The sequence below is a fragment of the Haliotis rufescens genome, unplaced genomic scaffold (assembly GCF_023055435.1).
Source record: "Haliotis rufescens isolate VD_foot unplaced genomic scaffold, xgHalRufe1.0.p SCAF_40, whole genome shotgun sequence".
Lineage (NCBI taxonomy): Eukaryota > Metazoa > Mollusca > Gastropoda > Lepetellida > Haliotidae > Haliotis > Haliotis rufescens.
In genome coordinates, this window is record NW_025964113.1 from 1373444 (window position 1) to 1398726 (window position 25283).

The following is a 25283-nucleotide window of genomic DNA, read 5'->3' on the forward strand; positions in this document are numbered from 1 at the left end:
CATTAATAAACTGAATTACTTAACCTAAACTCACTCTCTGATATAGAAATACATTACCATTAATAATTTTGAATGTGAAATTTGTTCCTTAGTCCATACAGACTGATACGAACTGTGACTAACCTTGTGTTAATACTCATAACAATCTGTGGAGTAAACACTGAGGAGTGCGGGTCCATATACGGAAAGCACCTGCCTCCCTGTATCCCCTAACGATGAAACCACAGCCCTGGGATTGCCTTAGAGATTCAAGATGGGTCACATCAAAATAAGAGATTGAAACATAGATATGTATTATGAAATGATTTAGAGAAAGAAATAAGGAAGAAAATTTAAATTTTACTATTTGTATATCAAAATTTATAAAATGTAAAAAATTCATACTTTATTTTTATTTGTTATAATTGTACTGTTCCCCATTCCTGCCCCTCGTGAGCTTGATTTACCTACATCCTTGTATTACTCATATTGAGGCAACTAATCATAGGAAGAGGTGTGTCAGGTCAAAGGTCATGAAGGGTGGGCCGAGGTCAGAGGCCAGTAGTCAACAACTGGGATGGTTATTGTGTCAAGGTCATTGGAGGAAGCAAAACACAGTTGGGGATACAACTATATTATACCAACACATCCCACATGTTATTTAGTCACTCACACAGCAGTAATATCTTAGCTCTAATATCTTTTTAATTATCATACACTTTATCCCAAACGCTTCAGTCTGAATACACGACTGTGAATTTTGGGATTAAAAACAAAAAAGGATACTCATCACTCAGTGTGGACATTACAGAGTTTTAACTTAATTAACAAGTGCAAAAGTGAGCGTGGCTCACTAATACCCCTGACCCGCCTAGTGTGTCAGTAGTTACAAATTAAATAGCTAGGATAGGGTTAGCCTTTAGGGTTTGAAAAATTCCTAAAAAAATGGAAAATTAATAAAAACAACTTTTTTCTTTTGACTGCACCCCTCCATATGACACAGATTATACGTACTAAGTTTGAGATGAATCCACTGAATAGTTTAAGAGAAATCGCACGGATAAAGTTTTCGGACGGACGTTAGGGTTTGAAAAAATCATAAAAAAATGACGTTCGCTTGTCCCGCCGAAGACCCTGGTTCGAATTCCGACATGGGTACAATGTATGAAGCCCATTTCTGGTGGCCCCCGCCGTGATATTGCTGGAATATTGCTAGAAGCGGCGTAAAACCAAACTCACTCACTCATAAAAAATGGAAAATTAATAAAAACAATTTTTTTCTTTTGACTGCACCCCTTCATATGACACAGATTATATGTACTAAGTTTGAGATGAATTCACTGAATAGTTTAAGAGAAATCGAGTGGACAAAGTTTTCAGAAGGACGTTAGGGTTTGAAAAATTCATTAAAAAAATGGAAAATTAATAAAAACAATTATTTTCTTTTGACTGCACCCCTTCATATGACACAGATTATATGTACTAAGTTTGAGATGAACCCACTGAATAGTTTAAGAGAAATCGCGCGGACAAAGTTTTCGGACGGCCGGACGGCCGGAATCTTGGTATAACTATATACCCCCGACAATTTGTCGGGGGTATAATAAAATTATAGTTACATAACAGCCAGTAAGACTTCTGCTTGTATCCTCCCTTAAAAATTTACATGATTAAAAGGATTGAGCGGCAATGCATACTTATATAACTTTTGGAGAGGGCATACGAGTGGAAGTCTTTCCCAACAGCCATACCATTGAAGTACTGAACTTTCTACTTCATGAACAAACATGTTCAATATTATGGTACTTGTTAAGACTTTGTTTTCCAAAGTTTGTCTTTTGACGTGGTTGTTTTGATTCTCTAATCATATCATAGCACTCAGTTACTCTTAAAGATCTGGCATTCCGTCTTGTTCCTAAATGAAATAGGAATATTACCTCATCCTTCGCATTATGAATAATTTTCAAACAGATATGGATACTCTACACCTAGACATGTAGAGCTAATGTATTGTCACTAAATGACTTCTAAGATTCAAACTGTCTGTTCATAGTGGCGGTGTACGTAGTGAGTCCTAGGAACCGTTACAACTGTTATACACACAGACAGGCAGTAAATACTTTTATATCACAGAGGGAAGAACAAGGAGTGGGAATGGTAGCTATGTTGACCTATCTTCCCCAATCCCCTCTCACATGAGCCCCCCTCCCCCCCCCCAACTCCTGTTCACCAATCTAAAATAGCTGGTTATTGTTACATCTGTCCTACTGCTAGACATCTTTGTAAGCTTTGTGATGTCTGCACAAAATTGTTCAGAGAAGGTCATTTGAACAAGAATAATCAATTTATGGCCATAAAATAATGTGAAATAAAGCTATGATACATATTTGTTTTTTTTGGTTTTTTTTATTTAACTAATCCATTTGGTCTAATTTTGAAATCAAGACATGACATATTGCCATTACTTCATTAGCCAACTCTACACAGCAAAGTCTGATATGGGGGCACAGATGACCAAGTCATGTAATTCGCAGTGCAAAGTTCAAATCCTGGTTCACACTGATTATTTTTCTAGGTTTGTCAACACCATACCCTGTGCTCATAGGTTTCACAGACCCGTGAAGATCCGGGGTAGAATAGGTCTTCAGCAACCCATGCTTGCCATAAAAGGCGACTATGCTTGTCGTAAAAGGCGACTAACGGGATCGGTTGGTCAGGCTCGCCAATTGCGTGGATTGATGCTCATGATGTCAATCACTGGATTGTCTGGTCCAGAGTCGATTATTTACAGACCACCGTCATATAGCTGGAATATTGCTGAGTGCGGTGTAAAACAAACAACCAAACTAAACCAAATCATAGGTTTCACAAAAGTTCTCAACCCCCAAGAACTGTATCACTTTGGGCTTTCTCTCACATCAAGCTGACATGCCCTGATATAACTCCAGTACTATTCAAAGTGGCATTAAACCAAACTCACTCACTCACAGATATCATGAAATATCAATCCTGACACTCATACCTAACTACAAACACTATAGCCAAGAACAAACACATATTTTTTTTCTTACTTCAAATCATTGTAGAATTCATTTTTCAAAACATAAAATATATACTGATTGAAAATGAAAATTTGCTATTGTCATCATTACATTTACCATGCCTCTCAACTTCGGTAAGAGTTATCTCCCCTTACAGTCAGTGATAAGAAACACTTGATGATCAGGGTCGGGAATGCTGTGCATATGCAAGCTCCTTCCCAGCGCGTGACACCTTCGTTACACTCTCGGTAACATCGCTGCCACCAGTGTGGGCGCGGCCATTACAAGAATCTTGAAATTTGCCCTCTAACCCCAAATGCAGTAACGTTTATACTTTTGTTTATGTCTTTGGGAATGCCATCATATTTCAATTTGAAAAGGTTTACGACTGACCATGTTTTCCAGATGAATTTACTTTGTTGTTTTGATAATAAGATTGGTTCGAGATTGCAGACTAACGGAAAACCAACCAACTTCTCCCTTACATTCTTACTATATCAATAACACGATAGTTTTAATGAAACAGAAATTCAAATTGACAAACGAAGAAAGTAATTTAGCAGCTTTAAGTGTATTCGGCGTCACGACAGTCGTCACTTGTTTGTAAACAAAACGGTCATTCGGTTGCGAGTTCAACTCCAAGCATGGTTGTGGCCACCTATTCACAGTGGGGAGTTTTAACTGGTGGCAGCGATAGTATAGAGAGCTCCGGGAACGTACTATCGCTGTGAGGAGCTTGGTGCATATGGTGGGAGTAAACAGGAAGTAAAAGACTTGTTTTGTGGGCCCTAAATGTATGACAGACCAGCTGCTCTTATTTACCAAACTAACCGAATTTTTAATTAAAATTTATAAAGACAAAATACTTTCTTTCAAGATTTTCTTTTTGAAGCATAAAACACTGTCATCTAGTAAGACTGTTAAGATAAAAAAATGAATGTCCATTGCAAACAGAGGTGTAGAAAACAGCCTTTATAATATAATATGAAGCAAAACACAAGCATCGACATGAAATGTTTGCTTAACACGTTTAGCCAACAGGGATCAGCAAAAATATGTTTGTACAAATCTGCACCATATCTGGTTATAAGTGAATGGACATGCACGACATCTGTAATTATTACAGAGAATACACATTAAGACATGTCCAAACTTCAAACGTTTGTTCCGGCAATAAAATTGTAACAAACTGCCCTGTTGACGTTAATGTTGGTGAGGCTCAATTTGCTTCACAACAAACTTCACTTAGTGCACTATTTGTTTTCGTGTGATAACAAGGACCAATGAATGTTATATGTTTAGTGTTGTCCAATTACAGCCTGTTAGAAATCAGCCACCTACACCTGTCATTCTGTTTTCCTAAGTCCAGTCAACAGACACAGGCTTTGATGAAAACAATATCTGGCAACAACTCTACATGTTTGCATCTTAAACCTTAACACAATAACATTCTAACCCTAGGGCTAAGATGCGAGTTCAACTACCTTGAAATGGCCTTGAATAACTTGGAAAATATAGAACTCAAAACCTATTTCGGAAACTTTGTAGTTCCATGTCAGGTACACACCGCAATGAACAGAGTCAAAATCAAACTTATTGCCATGGAAACATAATTTTTTTTAAAAAATCCCTAAATAGCCAAAAGCACCAGTTGACAACCTGGTATTTGTGTGTGCACAGGTTCAAGAGAGAGTACCTAACTCTATGTCTAACTTGTTCCAATGGAAACAGGAAAAAAACAAATTTTGAAAAATTCCTTAATAGCAAAAGGCACCACTTCAGCCCTTGGTTAATATATGTACCAGGTTTGGATGAAAAGTCTTTCACAGTTTTCAAGTTGGGCTACAGAAATGACACCTACCCCCACCCTTTTGAGACTAAATTCAAATTGTTTCAAAAGGAAATTTTTGAAAAATAAAAATGCCAAAAAGTCCCCCAAAGCAAAAAGGCACCACTGTGTGATATATTTGCCAAGTTTCGTTGAAAGATACTGAACGGTTTTTGAGTTGTGTTCTAGAAAAGAAATCCACCCCACCTTTAGAGACTAAGTCCAAATTGTTTCCATGGAAATTGAGAAAAGTAAAAATGCCCAAAATCCCCCAAAAGAAATGGCACCACTTCAGGATCTGTTTGATATATCTGCCAAGTTAAGTTGAAAGATAGTGAACGGTTTTTGAGTTGTGTTCCGGAAACGAAATCCACCCCCTCATGAGACTAAGTAAAAAATGTGTTTCAAGGGAAATCGAGAAAAATAAAACACAAAAAAATTGTAAATAGCAAACGGCACCACTTCAGGACCTGTTTGATATACATGTATCTGCTAATTTTTGTTGAATAATGCTGAATGGTGTTTGAGTTACGCTCCAGAAACGAAATGATTACAGATGAACAGACAGACGAGGCATCGACTGTATCCCCCCCCCTGCATTATATGCTGAAGCCAAGAACAAGTCTTTTTTTAGATGCTTATAGCTCTTCAATTTGCAAAAAAGTAAATTCTTATTTTATGCCATGCAGTATTTCATTGTCGTTTTACATAAAACTTTATAGAAATTGTTTAACTGAAATTTCGCTTAGAACAGACTTTTGAGTGGCTTTAAGTCTGTGTGTAACACCCATGTGTACCCTCATGTAACGCTAACACCATCAGTCAGTTATGAGATCAGAGATTATAGCACCATATGAAAAAGGTTGACACTCTTTTACCATTCAGGTGAACAACCTCGGTTTGAGTCTAAGTCAGATTTTTAAATGTCAGCTTAAGAGAGAAATGCTTAAAGGAATAATAAAAACACTTGAAGATAGACAAGATGAAAAGCAGATCTTTGCGATAATTTTCTTAAGAAGAAGAATCATGTGTCAAAGGATTCTGGCAAACATCGGAATAGCGGAAATTGATTGCTCACTACATTTCTGTGTGGAGTGAAGCACCTCTTATGAGTTCACTGGCTTCCCACTGCAGCAAAACAAAACCAATTGGAAACCTTTTTTCTCCTATTCCATGTGGGTGTTCATGAGAACACCATGAAATAGTTTTAACTGTCTCTTTCAATAAATGGTAGTATTCCAATTTTTTTCGGATGGGTATTTGCAGATATTTGGAGTGCTTGATAAACAAGATGAACTGAATATATATGTATCCTTGGTATATTTGAAAACTATATCTGATACTGCTGGTCCATTATTGCAGCATTTGTCTTTGGGATAGTCATGATATTCATTTGTTCACTGTCATGGGAACAAACAAGATATACCTATGTTATTCATGATATATTTCAGTGAAACACTTTCAGCTATAGCTGGAGGGGGAGGACAAAGATGTCTTTAAGCTGAAGTGACACAACTGAACTTCATTTGAATGGAAATTTCAGAAGGAAACCCAGGTGGGTCAGTAGTGTTTGGTTGCCAGGCTACAGACTTGGCTATAAATTCCCTGTTAAAAAGCATTGTAAAAGTTGTATTTTTTTTGTTGGTGTCCGTGTCAGTCTGAACTCCCCCAGTTATCAAAAGTACTTACGAATCAAGCAAATCTTAATCGATCCTTGGGTAGCAATCAATATGGTTCATAGGCGGATCAAGAGGGGGGAGGGGGACCCACACACTCACACCAACACTCAGGCACCCACACACTCACACCAACACTCAGGCACCAACACACTCACATCAACACTCAGGCACCCACACACTCACACTAACACTCAGGCACCCACACACTCACACTAACACTCAGGCACCCACACACTCACACTAACACTCAGGCACCCACACACTCACACCAACACTCAGGCATCCACACACTCACACTAACACTGAGGCACCCACACTCGCACTAACACTCAGGCACCCACACACTCACACTAACACTCAGGCACCCACACTCGCACTAACACTCAGGCACCCACACACTCACACTAACACTCAGGCACACACACACTCACACTAACACTCAGGCACCCACACACTCACACTAACACTCAGGCACCCACACTCTCACACTAACACTCAGGCACACACACACTCACACTAACACTCAGGCACCCACACACTCACACTAACACTCAGGCACACACACACTCACACTAACACTCAGGCACACACACACTCACACCAACACTCAGGCACACACACACTCACACCAACACTCAGGCACCCACACACTCACACTAACTCTCAGGCACCCACACACTCACACTAACACTCAGGCACACACACACTCACACCAACACTCAGGCACACACACACTCACACTAACACTCAGGCACCCACACACTCACACTAACACTCAGGCATCCACACACTTACACTAACACTCAGGCACACACACACTTACACTAACACTCAGGCACCCACACACTCACACTAACACTCTGGCACCCACACACTCACACTAACACTCAGGCACCCACACACTCACACTAACACTCAGGCATCCACACACTCACACTAACACTCAGGCACCCACACTCTCACACCAACACTCAGGCACCCACACACTCACACTAACACTCAGGCACCCACACTCTCACACCAACACTCAGGCACCCACACACTTACACTAACACTCAGGCACCCACACACTCACACTAACACTCAGGCACCCACACAGTCACACCAACACTCAGGCACCCACACACTTACACTAACACTCAGGCACCCACACACTCACACCAACACTCAGGCACCCACACAGTCACACTAACACTCAGGCACACACACACTCACACCAACACTCAGGCACCCACACAGTCACACTAACACTCAGGCACCCACACACTTACACTAACACTCAGGCACCCACACAGTCACACTAACACTCAGGCACCCACACACTCACACTAACACTCAGGCACCCACACACTTACACTAACACTCAGGCACCCACACACTTACACTAACACTCAGGCACCCACACACTTACACTAACACTCAGGCACCCACACACTTACACTAACACTCAGGCACCCACACTCTCACACTAACACTCAGGCACCCACACACTCACACCAACACTCTGGCACCCAAACACTCACACTAACACTCAGGCACACACACACTCACACTAACACTCTGGCACCCACACACTCACACTAACACTCAGGCACCCACACAGTCACACTAACATTCAAGCACCCAATCCTGTCTGTTTTATGCCAACAATTGCATTTCCATTATATCAACTATTTTGAGTGTGTGAAGTCATTATTAATGTGTACTTTGAAGGATTTAATTGTCGTCCTCTTTATTGCTCCTAGTATCCGTGAGTGAGTGTGTGAGTGAGTGAGTGAGTGAGCGAGTATGGTTTTACGCCGCTTTTAGCAATATTCCAGCAATATCACGGCGGGGGACACCAGAAATGGGCTTCACACATTGTACCCATGTCGGGAATCGAACCCAGGTCTTCAGCGTGACGAGCGAACGCTTTAACCACTAGGCTACCCGACCGCCCTCGTATCAATGAAATACAAGCCTAATCTATGAAGCCATAACAGAAGTCATCGCTATAATAGCATTCCAATTTGATAATTTGTACAGATGTTTGTTGCAGACTGGCAGACAAATATCGGCCTCTGGGAGAGTCTAGATAAATCCCTGGTCATGTGGTGTGAGATTCCAGCATATATTTACCTGATGAGGGTGATGTACTTGTGTGTGCAGTGACGTGATGAGCGTGGAGTGTGGCGGCGGCGGTGGTCGGGCACTGGTTGCAGGCCACAGACCCAGGCCCCAGCACTCGTCCCCTGGTTAGAAGCAACCTGCAATAATACCACACCGTGTTACATAAGTGCAAAACATTCAACACGTAACACTGTTTATGTTAACAACAAACTTCACCCTTGCCATCAACCATTTGACACATACATGAAAACTCGCACAAATACCTCCCAAAATGACCAGTACAAAAAATTGCAAAAATAAAATAAACAAGAAACAGCATTGTCCCTATCACCCTCCATGGGGCACATAAAAATTCATATAGTAAAGAATATAAACTATAAAAAAAAACTATAAAGCCTTAAGAAGAGAAAGGCCCTTGGGCCACTTTATGTCATCAATCAAACAATCAAATGGGAAATTAATACACAAAAAAGGCCCCTTGTCTGGAAAAAATAACTCAGTCTTGATAAGTATCTTTTCGATAAGCTGACTTCCATAGTTTCTGAGTAAACTTGTCTCCATTGCAGACACTATGCACCAAGAAAAAAGAACATTGATCAAGGGTCATAACTCTATAAAAAAGTAATGGCACCAATTTTCGAACTGAGCCTTGACAAGCATCTCTTAGATAAGCCTGCAAACTTTCATTCATGCAACTTCAGTAGTTTCTGATAAGTCTTGTCCCCCTTTCACACAGTATGCACTCAGTTGAAAAGCAGGGACGAAGCGACATAACTCTCTCAAAATATAGATGATGAGACCAGCTTTCGAACTCATTCTTGACAAGTACTATACAAACCCATACTTACTAATTCAAAACCTAAAGAAGACCTCATCTTTGCATCATAACACCAGAAAAAGAATAATAAGGAAAAATATTTTTCTTTATTAAAATAACAAATTCAAAAACCTACTTGTAAACCATTATGAAACTTCAATACAGTCAAGCACTGTTCGCTAAACTTGTCAAGGGGTATTCATAATCACTTCACAATTCATGTTAAAAATAATAACAGAAAAAATATAAGCAAAACAAAATGGAAGCAAAAAATACAAAAAAGCATCACTCACGAAAAACAAACGATGATGTGAAACGAGTGAGCATGTCCTGCATCTTCTAAAGGAGACCAAGAATGGGGTAAACAAGCAACAGTGTGACCGTCAGGTCGTGTTTGTATATATGTCATGAGGTGACCTGATGTCACTGCCAGACCATTATGTAGGGAAGATGGGGAGGTCTCCCATCTACTTACAGCTTCCATAACACCTCTAACTAGTCTATGATGAATCGGTCTGTCACGGAACAGTCAGATGGCTTAGCGTGGACAACAGCCAACATAGTACTTAAATAATATCACCCTGTATGCTTTGAAGCAGATGCAGTTGTGATGACGTCACCTCTTATCTTATTCATAACTTTTGGGTTGATATTAATGTTGTGTCAGTTGACTTCTTCCGAAAGTGAGGGGGAGTGAAATGGGGATTAACGTCGCGTTATTGTACGTTATTGCGGGCAGGCGGACAGATAGGTGGCAGCTAGTCGGGACTAATGCTGGTTTTATAATGCTAGCCCACCGTGATACAATGCCACAGTTTATCATGGATACCCTACTCAGACACTGTATACTGATTCTGAGCTGACCAGTCCTTGTTATATCCCCTTCTGTACCAAACACCATCTTTTAACACCTTTTTGTTATGGTATGATGCGGCCATGGATCGAACCACCAACCTTCTGTCCTCAGCAGTCGTTCCTTCGGACCATGGAGGCGGTCAATGAGTGAGTGAGGTGACCTTACGCTTGCTTTGAAATATGTATTTCTGGTATAACTTGGGTCACAGCTTTATGCAGGAAGAAAGTGGAAAGCCTAAAAGTGGTTGTGGTCATAGACCAAGACCAAGGGTATGGTGCTGGAAAACTTAGGATCATAGTTGGAAAACCTAGGATCATAGCTTGAAAACTTAGGATCATAGCTGGAAAACCTAGGATCATAGCTTGAAAACTAGGATCATAGATGGAAAAACTAGGATCATAACTGGAAAACCTAGGATCGTAGCTGGAAAACCTAGGATCATAGCTTGAAAACTAGGATCATAGCTGGAAAAACTAGGATCATAGCTTGAAAACTTAGGATCGTAGATGGAAAACCTATGAACATAACTGGAAAACCTAGGATCATAGCTGGAAAACCTAGGATCATAACTGGAAAACCTAGGATCGTAGATGGAACACCTAGGATCATAACTGGAAAACCTAGGATCGTAGATGGAAAACCTAGGATCATAACTGGAAAACCTAGGATCATAGCTGGAAAACCTAGGATCATAGCTGGAATACCTAGGATCATAACTGGAAAACCTAGGATCGTAGATGGAAAACCTAGGATCATAACTGGAAAACCTAGGATCATAGCTGGAAAACCTAGGATCATAGCTGGAATACCTAGGATCATAACTGGAAAACCTAGGATCATAGCTGGAAAACCAAGCAAGTTTCCCATAACCTGTACCAGAGACCATATACTGAGATATCGGTATGTGGTCTCTGCCTATGCTGATATCAATTTAGTGTTTTTTATATCCATCAGACACTAGTTCTTAAGTCTTGTGGCAGATGAAGAGAGTGGGGAACCCATAACTACTGGGCCATCCCTTTGCTGCAGGATATAATTTGCTTCACATTGCTGTCCTATATAGCTAAAACATTAAGCATGTCCAATTTTGAGTTTCACATCTGTTAGATGTTGTACAATCATACAAAAAACTACAGTATATTGTCATTCTTTAAAAGAAATTACTAAAAACATAATCCACAACAGGTCTCTTAAACAATGATTTCTATTGTTAATTTATTTATTTTTAAATTTCCTTATTTTTGAGGTGGTTAATGACATACATATACATCATATTTGTGGATGAATAGTTCTGTTCTATCTCTGTTAACATTTTTAAGTACAGGGATTTATAATTTCATATGTTGCTTTTTAATATTGTTGGATAACTAGTTTTGTTCCTACTAAAATCAAGCTAAAGTGCAAGTCTTCTCATTTAATGTTCTGGATTAATGAAATATGGTATGTAATATTGAATCAGTGGTCGAAATGAAGGATAAAAGTCATGGGGTCCTTGTCATAACCCCAAAATTAAAAGTTAAAGATTTAGAGGTCCTAGAATCAAATACTATAGCAGCAAATCTCAAGGAACCTAGGACCCCATTAAATTTGAACACTGCATGTTATTAAAGAAGCAGGATCATGATCGCTGATCCACATACAAAAGAAGTTGGCAGCAATGCAGGGATCACTTGAACCCTTCCTGGCTGACTCAAGTGAGCAAGAGCATTCCATCAAGCAAGCTTGTACACACATTACGCAATAAGCTTCTCCAGCAGCTTCAGGTCCCATGCCTAGTGCATCACTCGTCAGTGGCAATTGATCCAATTACAGGCCCTCTTTACATCTGTTGCACCAACGGCCCAGTGCACTATCTACAATCTTACAATCTTATCTGGGAGGAATACACACCTCCGGAGCATGGCCGACCTTCAAGGGCAACCCACTCACTTCGGCAAAACTTCTCCCCCCCCCCCCACCCCTGCCTAGGACCTACTAATTTCAACTTCCATGAAGCTGGTAGACTTGCGTCAGCAAAATACTTCTTTCTGTGTCTTTTATTACACACTAAGACCTACTCCACCCTGACTTGGCAGAGATGAAGATGGGGAGAGGGGGAGGAGATGGTTAAAGTATGCTACTGTGTGGACCCACTGACAGGGAAAACAGTGTATGGTAATGATATATTCTAGGCTCTCCATCCAGAAAGGCAGACAAGCTTAATAGTTGGGGAGAAAATACATCATAGTGAGTTCTTTAAAGTTCTGCCTCGAAAAAAAAGTTTCATTTGTATACTGGATGTTGGTTGGTTGGTTGGTTGGTTTGTTGTTAAACGCCGCACTCAGAAATATTCCAGCTATATGACAGCGGTCTGTAAATAATCTAGTCTGGACCAGACAATCCAGTGATTAATATCATGAGCATCGATCCACGCAATTGGGATCGATGTGTATACTGGATGTTTACAGTTATACACATCACCTAGGTAACAGGGGCGGTCAGGTAGCCTAGTGGTTAAAGCGTTTGCTCGTCACGCTGATGGCCCGGGTTTGATTCCCGACATTGGTACAATGTGTGAAGCTCATTTCTGGTGTCCCCTGCCTTGATATTGCTGGAATATTGCTAAAAGAGGCGTAAAACCAAACTCACTCACTCACTCACCTAGGGAACACATGTTGTAGTGTATTTAGTGATGAAATACTATATATATTTGATTCAAAGAAATATTTCTGTCTGTCTGTTTCTTTCTTTCTCTCTCTCTCTCTCTCTTACCTATGTAATCTCTTGATTCACCTACACATACATATATATATTCAGTACTAAGTGGACAAAACTATCTCTCACTCATACATGGAGTTAATCCAGTGGTTGCTGACATGAACCATATTGGGGTAGGAGAATAAAACTGTATGAGTGAGTAAGTTAGGTCTTATGTGGGAGGAAAGCCCCAGGTCACTCTGGAGAAACCCACTAGAATGGGAATTGTGCCAAAAAACCTGGAAACATTGCGATTCAAACCTGCGATCATAGGTGTCTAGGACATGCTAGGGACCTTACGCGACTGGCCCACATATGCATTCCACCCACTAATGAGATCAGTTACACAAAACAGTACAGTAATGTATCAATTACTTATGCTTATATATAAAAAATGGTCAAATTCCATAATGGAATACCTGTCATTTTTTTCTGTCTGAAATTGCACTGAATGGGACACAGGTCTAATTGTCAAGCACTCTGTCAGCCTCCTATAGTTTGAGTGAGCAAGTTCTTGGTTTTCTTCGGTCAGCAATTTTTTCATCATTCACCATGAAATATGAAAATATGATCAACACCCAACAAGATAAGGAAAAAAATGGTGGTATTCATGGCCTTAAATAGGAAGGGAAATTTCCTTATCAATTATTTAAGATAACAACCAAGATAAGCAATATGTAAATACATAGGATCAACTATACAGGAAGGTTGATAATCAGAATCACACATTATCATCTGAGAAACAAATACTGTATTCGACGTAATAAGCGCCCCGCACTAATAAGCGCCCACAGCCATATTTGCTGATATATTGGCTAGTGAACAATCCCAATTAGCACCCCTTCCGATTGATCAATGTACACAAGACTTATTTATATTTCTAATTTTGAGAGCGCCCTCTGCGCTTATTACGTCGAATACGGGAGGTACCTTAAAGCTGAGGTTAGGTGCTTGATCTATGAAGAGGATCAGGATGGAATGGTGGTGATTGTCTTATAAAAAATGGGTTCTAGATTCTGTCAGAGAGACGAGGCCAATCTAGCCCCTGACTGTTTTAGAATAAATACTGATGCTGTGAACTCCAGTCCTGTGTTGTAAAGCACATGGCATCCTGATTGTCCTTGACAGTATCTGCATCTAGACCTCAACATGATGACCTGCTCTATATGAAGTACACTCATCTGAAGAATTGGAGCCATGCATGGAATGTGTACCAGATAAAAATTTACACCCTATTTCATTGCTAGGAATTTGCTACGGCTGTCAGTAACTGTTTGGACCACCATATTTGTTGAATAAGATATGAATTGTATCAAATGAGATGCATAAATTATTTTATAAGCCTTAAAACATCGTAGTGATCACCAGTGATGAAAATTAGACCTTAGTTCTCCAACATCAGCAACTGTGAGTGTGTCCACCATTATGGACATTATCGGTAAATGAAACAATACCATCTCACAACAGAGAGATGAGAGAGCCAGGAGAGGATGAGGAGGAATAGGTTGGAGCAGCACCCCCTCTATCACCCCCCAAATCAACCTGATGATTTCTGCATTTGTCCATCACCATGGCAACCCCACTATATGGGGCATCCTCCCTGGCTGTTAGAGGAAGGAATTTGCCTTGGAAATGAAAACCTCTACTGCTTTTACAAAAATAGATGCTTATTGCTTTGAACTTTGGTGGAAAGACTATTTGAAAGCTATATGCTTTTTCCACCAGTGGTATTTGAGTGGTCGGATGCTAGAAAAACATGCATAGAGAGTCAGTGGCATTTGCAACGGCATGATAAATACAACACTGGATTCCTTGACAATATGAGCTGCAACTATGTACATTGTGGTCAGTGTACATTCACAGGAGGATACCTAGGATCAAGTCTCCTGCCATTTAAACACACTCATCTTCATTGATACTGCTTGTATGAATACAGGCATTTACTTTTTATGAAATTCGGCAAATTAGACTTAATGCATCTTATATTAAATATATACAGAATAAGTCTCAAAACTTTATCGCTCTCTATAAATTTTACTTCCAAAACATGAAAGAGATTCCAGTTTATATTTACATAACCAATTACCTTTTAAAAATTGTGTTGCAGAGGCCATTTTATGACTCCCCAAAAAGGAGAAATTTTGATATTATCAACAACTTGAGCAAATATATTCCCTAATCAGATATATTGTATAGTTTTAACAGGCACAGCAACCATTTGAAAAACAAATCAAGACAAAATGATGGTGCTCCGAGGTAACAAGAGCTTTGCTTATTGCTCCTAAAAACAATCACGCACAGAAGTGTGTTTGAAAATGCGAGTTGTAGGCTACAAATGGCCTTTATTCTTATTTGTTTATAGGAATGTAGGAATGGCAGGAATGTTGACAACACCATCATTATAGTCGGATCATAGAGCAGTTCCTTCTGTATTTATTTGCACAACACCCTGAAATAGACAAAGGATACAATTATTTCTTAGCTAGTTGTAAAGAAGCCAGTATTTCTGTATCACTCTGTCCCTTATTCAAAGACAATAATCTAACACATAAGGATATCATATACATTAAAGAGCTTTCACATCTGAAAGTGTTCTTCATACTTAGTAAGCATATGGTAATTATATTTGGTCAATGATATTTTAGGGAATAGAGAAATTCAAATGACAGATACTTCTGTCACATAATTTCACAAATCTGTTAAATATCTTCCTACAGAATGGTAGATACGGTTGATCCTTCTGTCCTTCATGTTATCACATGGCCATACCCTAGTAACTTGTATAACTTTAAAGGCATAATCCCTGTAAACCTAAATGAGTTAGTGAGTGAGTGAGTATGGTGAGCTTTTAGCAATATTCCAGCAATATCATAGCGGGTGACACAAGAAATGGGCTTCACACATTGTACCCATGTGGGAATAGAACCCAGGTCTTCGGTGTGCTGTGCCAACACTTTAACCACAAGGCTACCCCACCACCCCTTTAGACTTAAGGTCTGTAACATTGGAAAAATTCTGAATATGTGAATATTCATGCTTATATCCAGAATAAAATAGTACATACTTTGGTGAAATCAAACATTAATCTGAAGATATAGACCCCTTCAGGCAATTAATTATTTTAATGATAGCATTTCTCAATTTATTTTAGTTTTGGATCTGACGACTTGATAGGTACACATATCAGTAAGAATTTGCTTCGCAAACAACAGTTGTATAATGTCAAAACTGAGGTCTAATGTCTGATGGCCCACTTATGTAGGTCAATAACAATCATAAGGTCACCTTAAACTAGTTCAACAACAATCATAAGGTCACTTTAAAGTAGGTCAATAACAATCGTAAGATCACCTTAAAGTATCACACTACACTGTACATTTACTTCAAAGAAGCAAGAGACCCTTGAAGATCAGGGGTAGAATAGGTCTTCAGCAACCCATGCTTGCTGTAAAAGGCGACTATGCTTGTCGTAAGAGGCGACTAACAGGATTGGGTGGTCAGGCTTGCTGACTTGGTTGATGCAAATCGTCGTATCTCAATTGCATGGATTGATGTTCATGATGTCAATTCTTGGATTGTCTGGCCCAGACTCGATTATTTACAGATCGCTGTCATATAGCTGGAATATTGCTGAGTGCAGCGTTAAACAACAAACATCAAAGAAGCAAGAAGGCTTACATCCATATTCAGCTAGGTCTATCTACTGATTCTGTGTACACCAATCCCTGTGGATGTCCTTAGAAATAACTGACAATGCTCACTTGTATACAGTTGGGACATAGAACTTGTAGCAATGCTTAAGTCATTTGAGAAGTATACAAAATATGGGTCATTTGAGGAATGTCTGTCCTAATTACTAAATCTCGTTCAGTGCCACGGAAGTGGTTAGTTTCCTAGGGGTAATGTTGGTGTCAGAAATGACATACAATGACCCACTTTTGTCTGGCACAGAGGTCCATCTGTATACACCAGTGTTATTCACCAGGCCTGCCAAGGTAAGCGGCTAGGGCTATAAGTAGCACTGGTAGGATGGTATGGTACCAAGATGGCCCTGACAGATGTCAGCCATATTTATCCCTCCCGGAGTAAACATAGTCCATCCCTCATTGACAAGCTGGTGAAAACAGTGATTCCTGCACAGCAAAACTACAAAATTGGGATTTGGTGAAAAATGTTCATCATGCTGACTGAATATAACAACTCTAGACACTTATTGTATATCTGTCCTATCATGCAGATACCCAGATGCTCAAATTGATCAATACATGGATGCTCAAAGTAATCAATACCCAGATGCTCAAAATGATTAATACCCAGATGCTAAAATTGATCAATACCTGGTTCCTCAAAGTAATCAATACCTGGTTCCTCAAAGTAATCAATACCTGGTTCCTCAAAGTAATCAATACCTGGTTCCTCAAAACAATCGATACCCAGATGCTAAAATTGATCAATACCCAGATTCTAAAATTGATCAATACCTGGTTCCTCAAAGTAATCAATACCTGGTTCCACAAAGTAATCAATACCTGGTTCCTCAAAGTAATCAATACCTGGCTGCCCAAAGTATCACTACCCAGATGCTTAAATTGATCAATACCCAGATGCTCAAATTGAACGATATCTGTTCCTAACAACAATTGTATTATCATTTCAGCAACATCATATGTAAATAATAAATATAACAAATCTGTCATTTATCACATTCAAAAGTATAAATACCCTCAAATAATATTAAATATACAAATTATAAGTCTTTTGTAGTCCAGATACTATACACAGTAACCATCATAAAGTGTAATTCTTGACATACAAAGTATAACAACTAATAAACTGTAACTCTCTAAATTATCTACAGATTATCTATCAAGTGACCAGCGCCTGTACCAACAATGTTGCATGGAAATAGAAAGAAAGGCCCTGTCTTCACTGATGCTACAGCTTCTAGATGCCACTTATCTACAGAAACACAACAAATTCATTAGCTCTGACACCAGTCCTCTACAGCACATCATGAAGCAGACAGTCCAGTATATAAGAAATAAGAACTAGAAATGTTAAAAAGTATCTAGACCTGCCCTGAGGCCATAATTCAGCCTTAAAAAAGTCTGCAGAAGTTGTCAGCAAAAATTCAAAATAAGAACCCAAAATGGTCCCATGTCCTACCATTATGGTTATAACCAACATACCATTATAGGTATAACTGTTTGACATTGCAGAGGTGACTTGTTGTTCACTGAGAGCAGGACCGACAAGAAAGGTGGATCCAGAGGGGGATGGTCCAGGGGGGTCAGGACCCCATCTTTTTGAAAACCAAATGTAGTTTGTTGTAGGCAGAGAGGATTTCGATATTTTGGACCCCTCCCTTTTAAAAACACTGATCCGCCCTTGGATAAAGAAGAAAAGGCTTAAATGCTTAGTTTTACTTTATTGCATTGAATGCAATGTAAAAATGCCTCTGGAAATATAAACAAACTCAATTCTCAATTTTAAACGAAATAACATTTCCCCAATTTGCCTGCCAAGGGCCTACACTAAGTTTGGAATCCTCAATAAATCCCTGTGATCCAGAAGAACCCTCCTGCAGGACACTCAGATGGTGCTACACTTATAACCCCCCAGCACCAATGACCAAAAGGGAAAGGAATGTTGGATATGTTCTACATCATTTCAGCGGCATTTGTGGTTGAAAAATGTCTTATCTAACCATCTCTGAGGTGGGAAAGCTGGGGAAAGAAGTGGAGTGGAAAGAAGAAGAGGGTAAAGAAGTGTGGATGGGAGAGACATATATAGAGGGAATGATGATGTTTTGAAAGACCCAAGGATGAAGAGGTTAATGTTCTTGTAGAAAGGATGACTATTTAAAGAAGGTCATTAAGTGATAAACACACGGATGGCAAAGAGCAACACACAGAGAAGATTAGGAGGAAGAAGTAATACTGACTGCAAAATACGAAGATTCTGGATGAGTATAATGATTTGAATGGGTAACATTAAGCATCTTTAAAGATTAAAGTGGTAGTTACTTATTCTCCAGCCCTAGTTCAACTTAAGTGTGAGTTGGTCACATGACGTTAAAGATAACCTGTCAAAGGTTATGTGTCATATCAATTGGCCTCTGTGGGGATTCTGGGTAAGAATTGGTCCCTGGTAAGCTGTGCTTGTAATAAGAGGCTGCTGAATGGATCTGGTGCTCAGACTCGGTGACTTGGGTGATTGCGTGTCATCCTACCCCAAAAATGTGGCATTGCTCATGATATCGATCACTGATTTGTCTGGTTCAGATTTGATTATTTACAGGCGGGTGTCGTATAGCTGGAATATTGCAGTCAGGCAACAAAGAACACACAAAAAACATAGTAGTGAGTGAGTGTTTTGTTTCTTTTGTTTATTTGTTTGTTTATCTGTTGTTAAATGCCACACTCAGCAATATTCCAGCTATATGACGGCGGTCTGTATATAATCGAGTCTGGACAAGGCAATCCAGTGATTGACATCTTGAGCATCAATCTATGCACTTAAGAAATGATGATATGCATCAACCAAGACAGCGAGTCTTACCACCCGATCCCTTAAGTCGCCTCTTACGACAAGCATACTTTGAGTACATTGCTTTAAGTCCATGAGTGTTGGCCCCTTATGCCTGAGATAACAATATGACAGTTAACAAGTTGCAGTGATGAAATGCAGTGTCATCAAACCTGGAACAAGCAAACCAATGGTCAATGGTGTGAGCATCATTTGGAGGCACTGAGATCAAGTTAGCCAGGAGGACAATTGGGCCTTCTGTGGTGGTGTGGAATACAAGTACTATATTTATACAGTAACCATTCCCCCTACCAATGGGGGACTCAGGGATACAACTGCTCCCCTGTGAGGTGAGGTGAAATGGGGTTTAACATCGCATCCAAGATTATTGCACTTATATAGCAACGTGCATGTACGTGTGTGTGTTTGTGGTGCTGCTTGTACTAGTCCGGACTGAAGCTAATTTTAGCTCTAGCACTAGCTCACTGAGATACCATGCTGCAGTTTTAACATGAATACCCCACTCAGACACAGTATACTGACTCCGAGCCAAACAGTCCTTGTTTCAGCCCCTTATTGCTGAGCTCCAGACAGGGTAACAACAAGTACCATCTTTTAATGTCTTTTTGTATTTCTCCCCTGTAACCTATGCATGATGTAAAAGGTGACGAAATGGCCACTTTTAGCCATATTCCAGGAATATCTCATTGGGGGACACCAGAAATGGGCTTCACACATGATATCATTTAGGGAATTGAACCCGGGCCATCAGCATGATGAGCAAATGCTTTAACCACTAGGCTACCCCACCGCCCCTTGCTGCACATCCAATAACTGAGCCACCCATGCTTGTCTTCCTCATGGGAAGATCTGGTGACACAGGAAGTAGCTCCTCTATGTATGATGCAATAAATACTTGCTCTTGGCTCTGTTTTACTGCTCTTAATTTCACTGGGAACCATAAACTGAAGCTTAAATTATCAAAACATCCATTACAGAAACAAAATTCCATCGAATGGGAGAATGACCCCAAAGTGAAAAAAATGTGTTATTTGGCTAAAATGTTTTCTAATGGGTTCTATAATGATACTGCTGTAGAGAATTTAAGCACAGAACAAATAACACATTTTAACACATGTTACCAATTCCTGTGGCATCCCATATGATTATGGTTCTCGGTTTTTGCTACCACTGCCATCATTGGCATGATTGTTACCTAATAACTGTTCTCAGAAAGAAATAGATATTTTACCACCAGTTAATGGTGAGGAAAATAATGATGAACAGTTTGGGAGTGTAAACGTTGAGCTGACCTTGGACAACGGTTAAACATCAGTTTTGACATGTGTTGCATAACACTTATGGAAAGAGGGATGAGGGTTCTTTCTAAAGGGCAGGAATGTGAGGAATTCTGTTCCTTGTCATATGGAACATTTCCTACCAGCTCGAGCAGACGGCCATTTGGTGAAGTTGGTTAATAGAGGCAAATTGAAACATCATTATGGCCAGGAGAGTGAGTGAATGAGATAAGGAACGTTAAGAGCTAGTGCAGCTCTGCTAGCAGGCAGTCCTGTAATTGAAGATCCAATCAAATTCTGCTCACTAATGCACCCACATGGTCCAGCTGACCTTGACCTGGTCGCTATTGGTAACTCGGAACACATACACAGTGCTGGATGATGATAAAACAATTGAGTGTGCGGTGACCAATTAGGATATGAAAAGCGCTCCCTTGTGAGGTCAAATTGAGCAGGATATGAAGTTTGTTTGGCAAGAAGAAATGGATGGCGATAATGGATGACACCGTTTCAATGGGGTGTTTGCTGAATAGGCAATGACTTCATTATGTGATTCTGGTTTGATTTGGAAGTAACATAACTGTTCATTTGCACACATGGCATTTGAAACATGACACAAGCAGAGGCTGATAGCCAAGAGTTTGTTTTATTTTGTTTTTGTAATAATAAGGAATAAAAGAAAAAAGTATATTTGGGATTCTACTGAACAAAGAGTAAAAGGTGAGTATGGGAGCTCTAAATGCTTATTCATTCACCAAACAATTTTTGTGGAAACTTTATGTGGAAGCCAACATCCATCTCCAATATCCGTCTGTCAGAGCACTCACAAACGTGTCACTTAAAATAAAATTCCACCATTTACATCCTCCACTAAATGGTTGTGCGGAGTGACGCAATGTCATGGAGACAAGCTCACATGCTTGGGTGCTTGAATTACAGCAGGCGTTGTTTTTCAGCACAGTCAGCAATATCCCAGTTGTATTACAGCTTGTACAGAATCCAACCTTGGTTGTCTGCATGAGCAATGCCCCATGCTGTTGGGGCATGATGTCACAATCACCCAGGCTGCATATTGTAACCACCTATTTGTGAAAAAAACACACCGGGAACATTTTCTTCCCTGGACATGGGGAGACAAGCATAGGGTACTGGGAAACTACTTTGCCCTAGACAAGCATGGACACTGAGGATCTACTCTGCTCTAGTATCCCTATGGGAAGACAAGTATGGGTACTGATGATCTACTCTGCTCTAGAGTCCCCATGGGAAGACAAGCATGGGTACTGATGATCTACTCTGCTCTAGAGTCCCCATGGGAAGACAAGCATGGGTACTGATGATCTACTCTGCTCTAGAGTCCCCATGGGAAGACAAGCATGGGTACTGAGTATCTACTCTGCTCTAGTATCCCTATTGGAAGACAAGCATGGGTACTGAGGATCTACTCTCCTCTAGTATCCCTATGGGAATATAAGCAAGGGTACTGAGGATCTACTCTCCTCTAGTATCCCTATGGGAAGATAAGCATGGGTACTGATGATCTACTCTCCTCTAGTATCCCCATGGGAAGATAAGCATGGGTACTGAGGATCTACTCTGCTCTAGTGTCCCTATGGGAAGACAAGCAAGGGCACTGAGGGTCTACTCTGCTCTAGAGTCCCCATGGGAAGACAAGCATGGGTACTGAGGATCTACTCTGCTCTAGAGTCCCCATGGGAAGACAAGCATGGGTACTGAGGATCTACTCTGCTCTAGAGTCCCCATGGGAAGACAAGCATGGGTACTGAGGATCTACTCTGCTCTAGAGTCCCCATGGGCAGATAAGCATTGGTACTGAGGATCTACTCTGCTCTAGAGTCCCCATGGGAAGACAAGCATGGGTACTGAGGATCTACTCTGCTCTAGAGTCCCCATGGGAAGACAAGCATGGGTACTGAGGATCTACTCTGCTCTAGTATCCCTATTGGAAGATAAGCATGGGTACTGAGGATCTACTCTGCTCTAGTGTCCCTATGGGAAGACAAGCAAGGGCACTGAGGGTCTACTCTGCTCTAGAGTCCCCATGGGAAGACAAGCATGGGTACTGAGGATCTACTCTGCTCTAGAGTCCCCATGGGAAGACAAGCATGGGTACTGAGGATCTACTCTGCTCTAGAGTCCCCATGGGCAGATAAGCATGGGTACTGAGGATCTACTCTGCTCTAGAGTCCCCATGGGAAGACAAGCATGGGTACTGAGGATCTACTCTCCACTAGTATCCCCATGGGAAGACAAGCATGGGTACTGAGGATCAACTCTGCTCTAGTGTCCCCATGGGAAGATAAGCATGGGTACTGAGGATCTACTCTGCTCTAGTATCCCCATGGGAAGACAAGCATGGGTACTGAGGATCTACTCTGCTCTAGAGTCCCCATGGGAAGACAAGCATGGGTACTGAGGATCTACTCTGCTCTAGTATCCCCATGGGAAGACAAGCATGGGTACTGAGGATCTACTCTGCTCTAGAGTCCCCATGGGAAGACAAGCATGGGTACTGAGTATCTACTCTGCTCTAGTATCCCCATGGGAAGACAAGCATGGGTACTGAGGATCTACTCTGCTCTAGTATCCCTATGGGAAGACAAGCATGGGTACTGAGGATCTACTCTGCTCTAGTATCCCCATGGGAAGACAAGCATGGACACTGAGGATCTACTCTGCTCTAGAGTCCCCATGGGAAGACAAGCATGGGTACTGAGGATCTACTCTGCTCTAGTATCCCCATGGGAAGACAAGCATGGACACTGAGGATCTACTCTGCTCTAGAGTCCCCATGGGAAGACAAGTGTACTGGGGACACATTTTGCCCTTGAATCCCCAGTGGCCATACTCGGAGTTTGAAGCTTGATACCTATTCAGCACTGCATCTCAACAACAACAGCAAGACACGATAATGAGTTTCAGTACTGTACACATCTGTCACAGTCAAAGCAAGCACTGTCATATTTGTGAACTTTCCAACATTAAGTAGAACCAGCACATGTCTGGCATATCACGCCTTGTATTTGGACTGAGAATTGACAGTCACTTAGTAATGATGGAAGTATCATGTTTGCAAACCTCCAGGCATGCCATCAGCTAACACATGACAGCTCTCACTACCGCCTGTTGAAGAGGGGAAGAAATCCAATAACAAGATATGAATGTGACACGGATCTGCCAAGAATTTGACAAGCTGAATGGACAGAGCAAATCCTAGCCCCTTAATGCCCTAATGAGATGGTATTGAACACAACTAGACTGTCAAACATGACGCAAAGATCAGAATAATACATGTCAAATTTTCTAAAAATATGGAATTACAAAATGATGTCGATCTGGAATCAAAATACATTTTCAAGTACCCATGAAGATCCAAGGTAGAAATGGTCTTCAGCAACCCATGCTTGCCGTAAAAGGCGACTATGCTTGTCGCATAGAGGCGACTAACGGGATCGGGTGGTCAGGCTTGCTGACTTGGTTGATGCATGTCATTGTATCCCAATTGCGTGGATCGATGCTCATGATGTCAATCACTGGATAGTCTGGCCCAGACTCGATTATTTACAGACCGCTGTCATATAGCTGGAATATTGCTGGAGTGAAGCGTTAAACAACAAACAAACAAACAAACAAACAAACAAACAAACAAACAAACAAACATTCTCAAGTAGTAATCTTCAGAACACTTATTACTTTGGAAATAGTTGGATATACTTGGTAATGACACTTAACACATGTAGTTTTCTGGTAGATGTTTTCTAATTTTGTGCAATTTGTGGGGCTGATGGAATATGGAATGATGAAATAAATGGAACATTTCAGCTTGTAATTTGCGATAAAACGTCTTTTTCCCAATCTGAAATTCTGTATGGCGTTTTTTCACTTTTTTACCTAATGCTGAGGATTTGCTAGAAACTGAACACTATTTGCAATGGAAGACAACGAAAACTTCATCAAGAAGCAAACACTCAAAAACGACTGAATCAATATTTGCCATGTTTCAGATAAACTTTATCAATCAAGCAAACTTCGCAAGTCGAGTTAAAAACTGTGTTCAGATTACTGAAGTCCCACAACTGAACAAAGCACCGTGAGCACAATAACCTGGAGGGACTTTAGCTGCATGGTCAGGAAACATGGTGGGTATCGATTCTCTCCACCAAACATGGACAAACAGAGTATATTATTTACAATCCTCCAACGGGGATTACATCATGGCATGGGAGGTATATCGTGTTGAGTGTATGCATGATTCCAACTGGTCTGCTCAGTGCAATCCATACATTCCCCTGTGGAAAAAGTTAGCCCTGAGATACACATCAGTTGAGCAGCTATGTCTGAAGTAACATGATCAGCATTCTGAACTGAGACAATGGGCAACATTCTATTAT

The 25283-nt window shown here is 40.5% G+C and overlaps 1 protein-coding gene across 7 annotated transcripts in view; it reads right to left on the reverse strand.

Moving 5' to 3' along the window:
- Positions 1-25283, reverse strand: part of LOC124138210 (calponin homology domain-containing protein DDB_G0272472-like) — a 99557-nt gene that overhangs the window by 51471 nt on the left and 22803 nt on the right. For all 7 annotated transcript variants that reach the window (XR_006861608.2, XR_006861606.2, XR_006861607.2 and 4 more), the window contains exon 2: positions 8646-8773. The gene's annotated coding sequence lies outside the window, so the exon portion shown is untranslated. The remainder of the gene's footprint in view (positions 1-8645; positions 8774-25283) is intronic.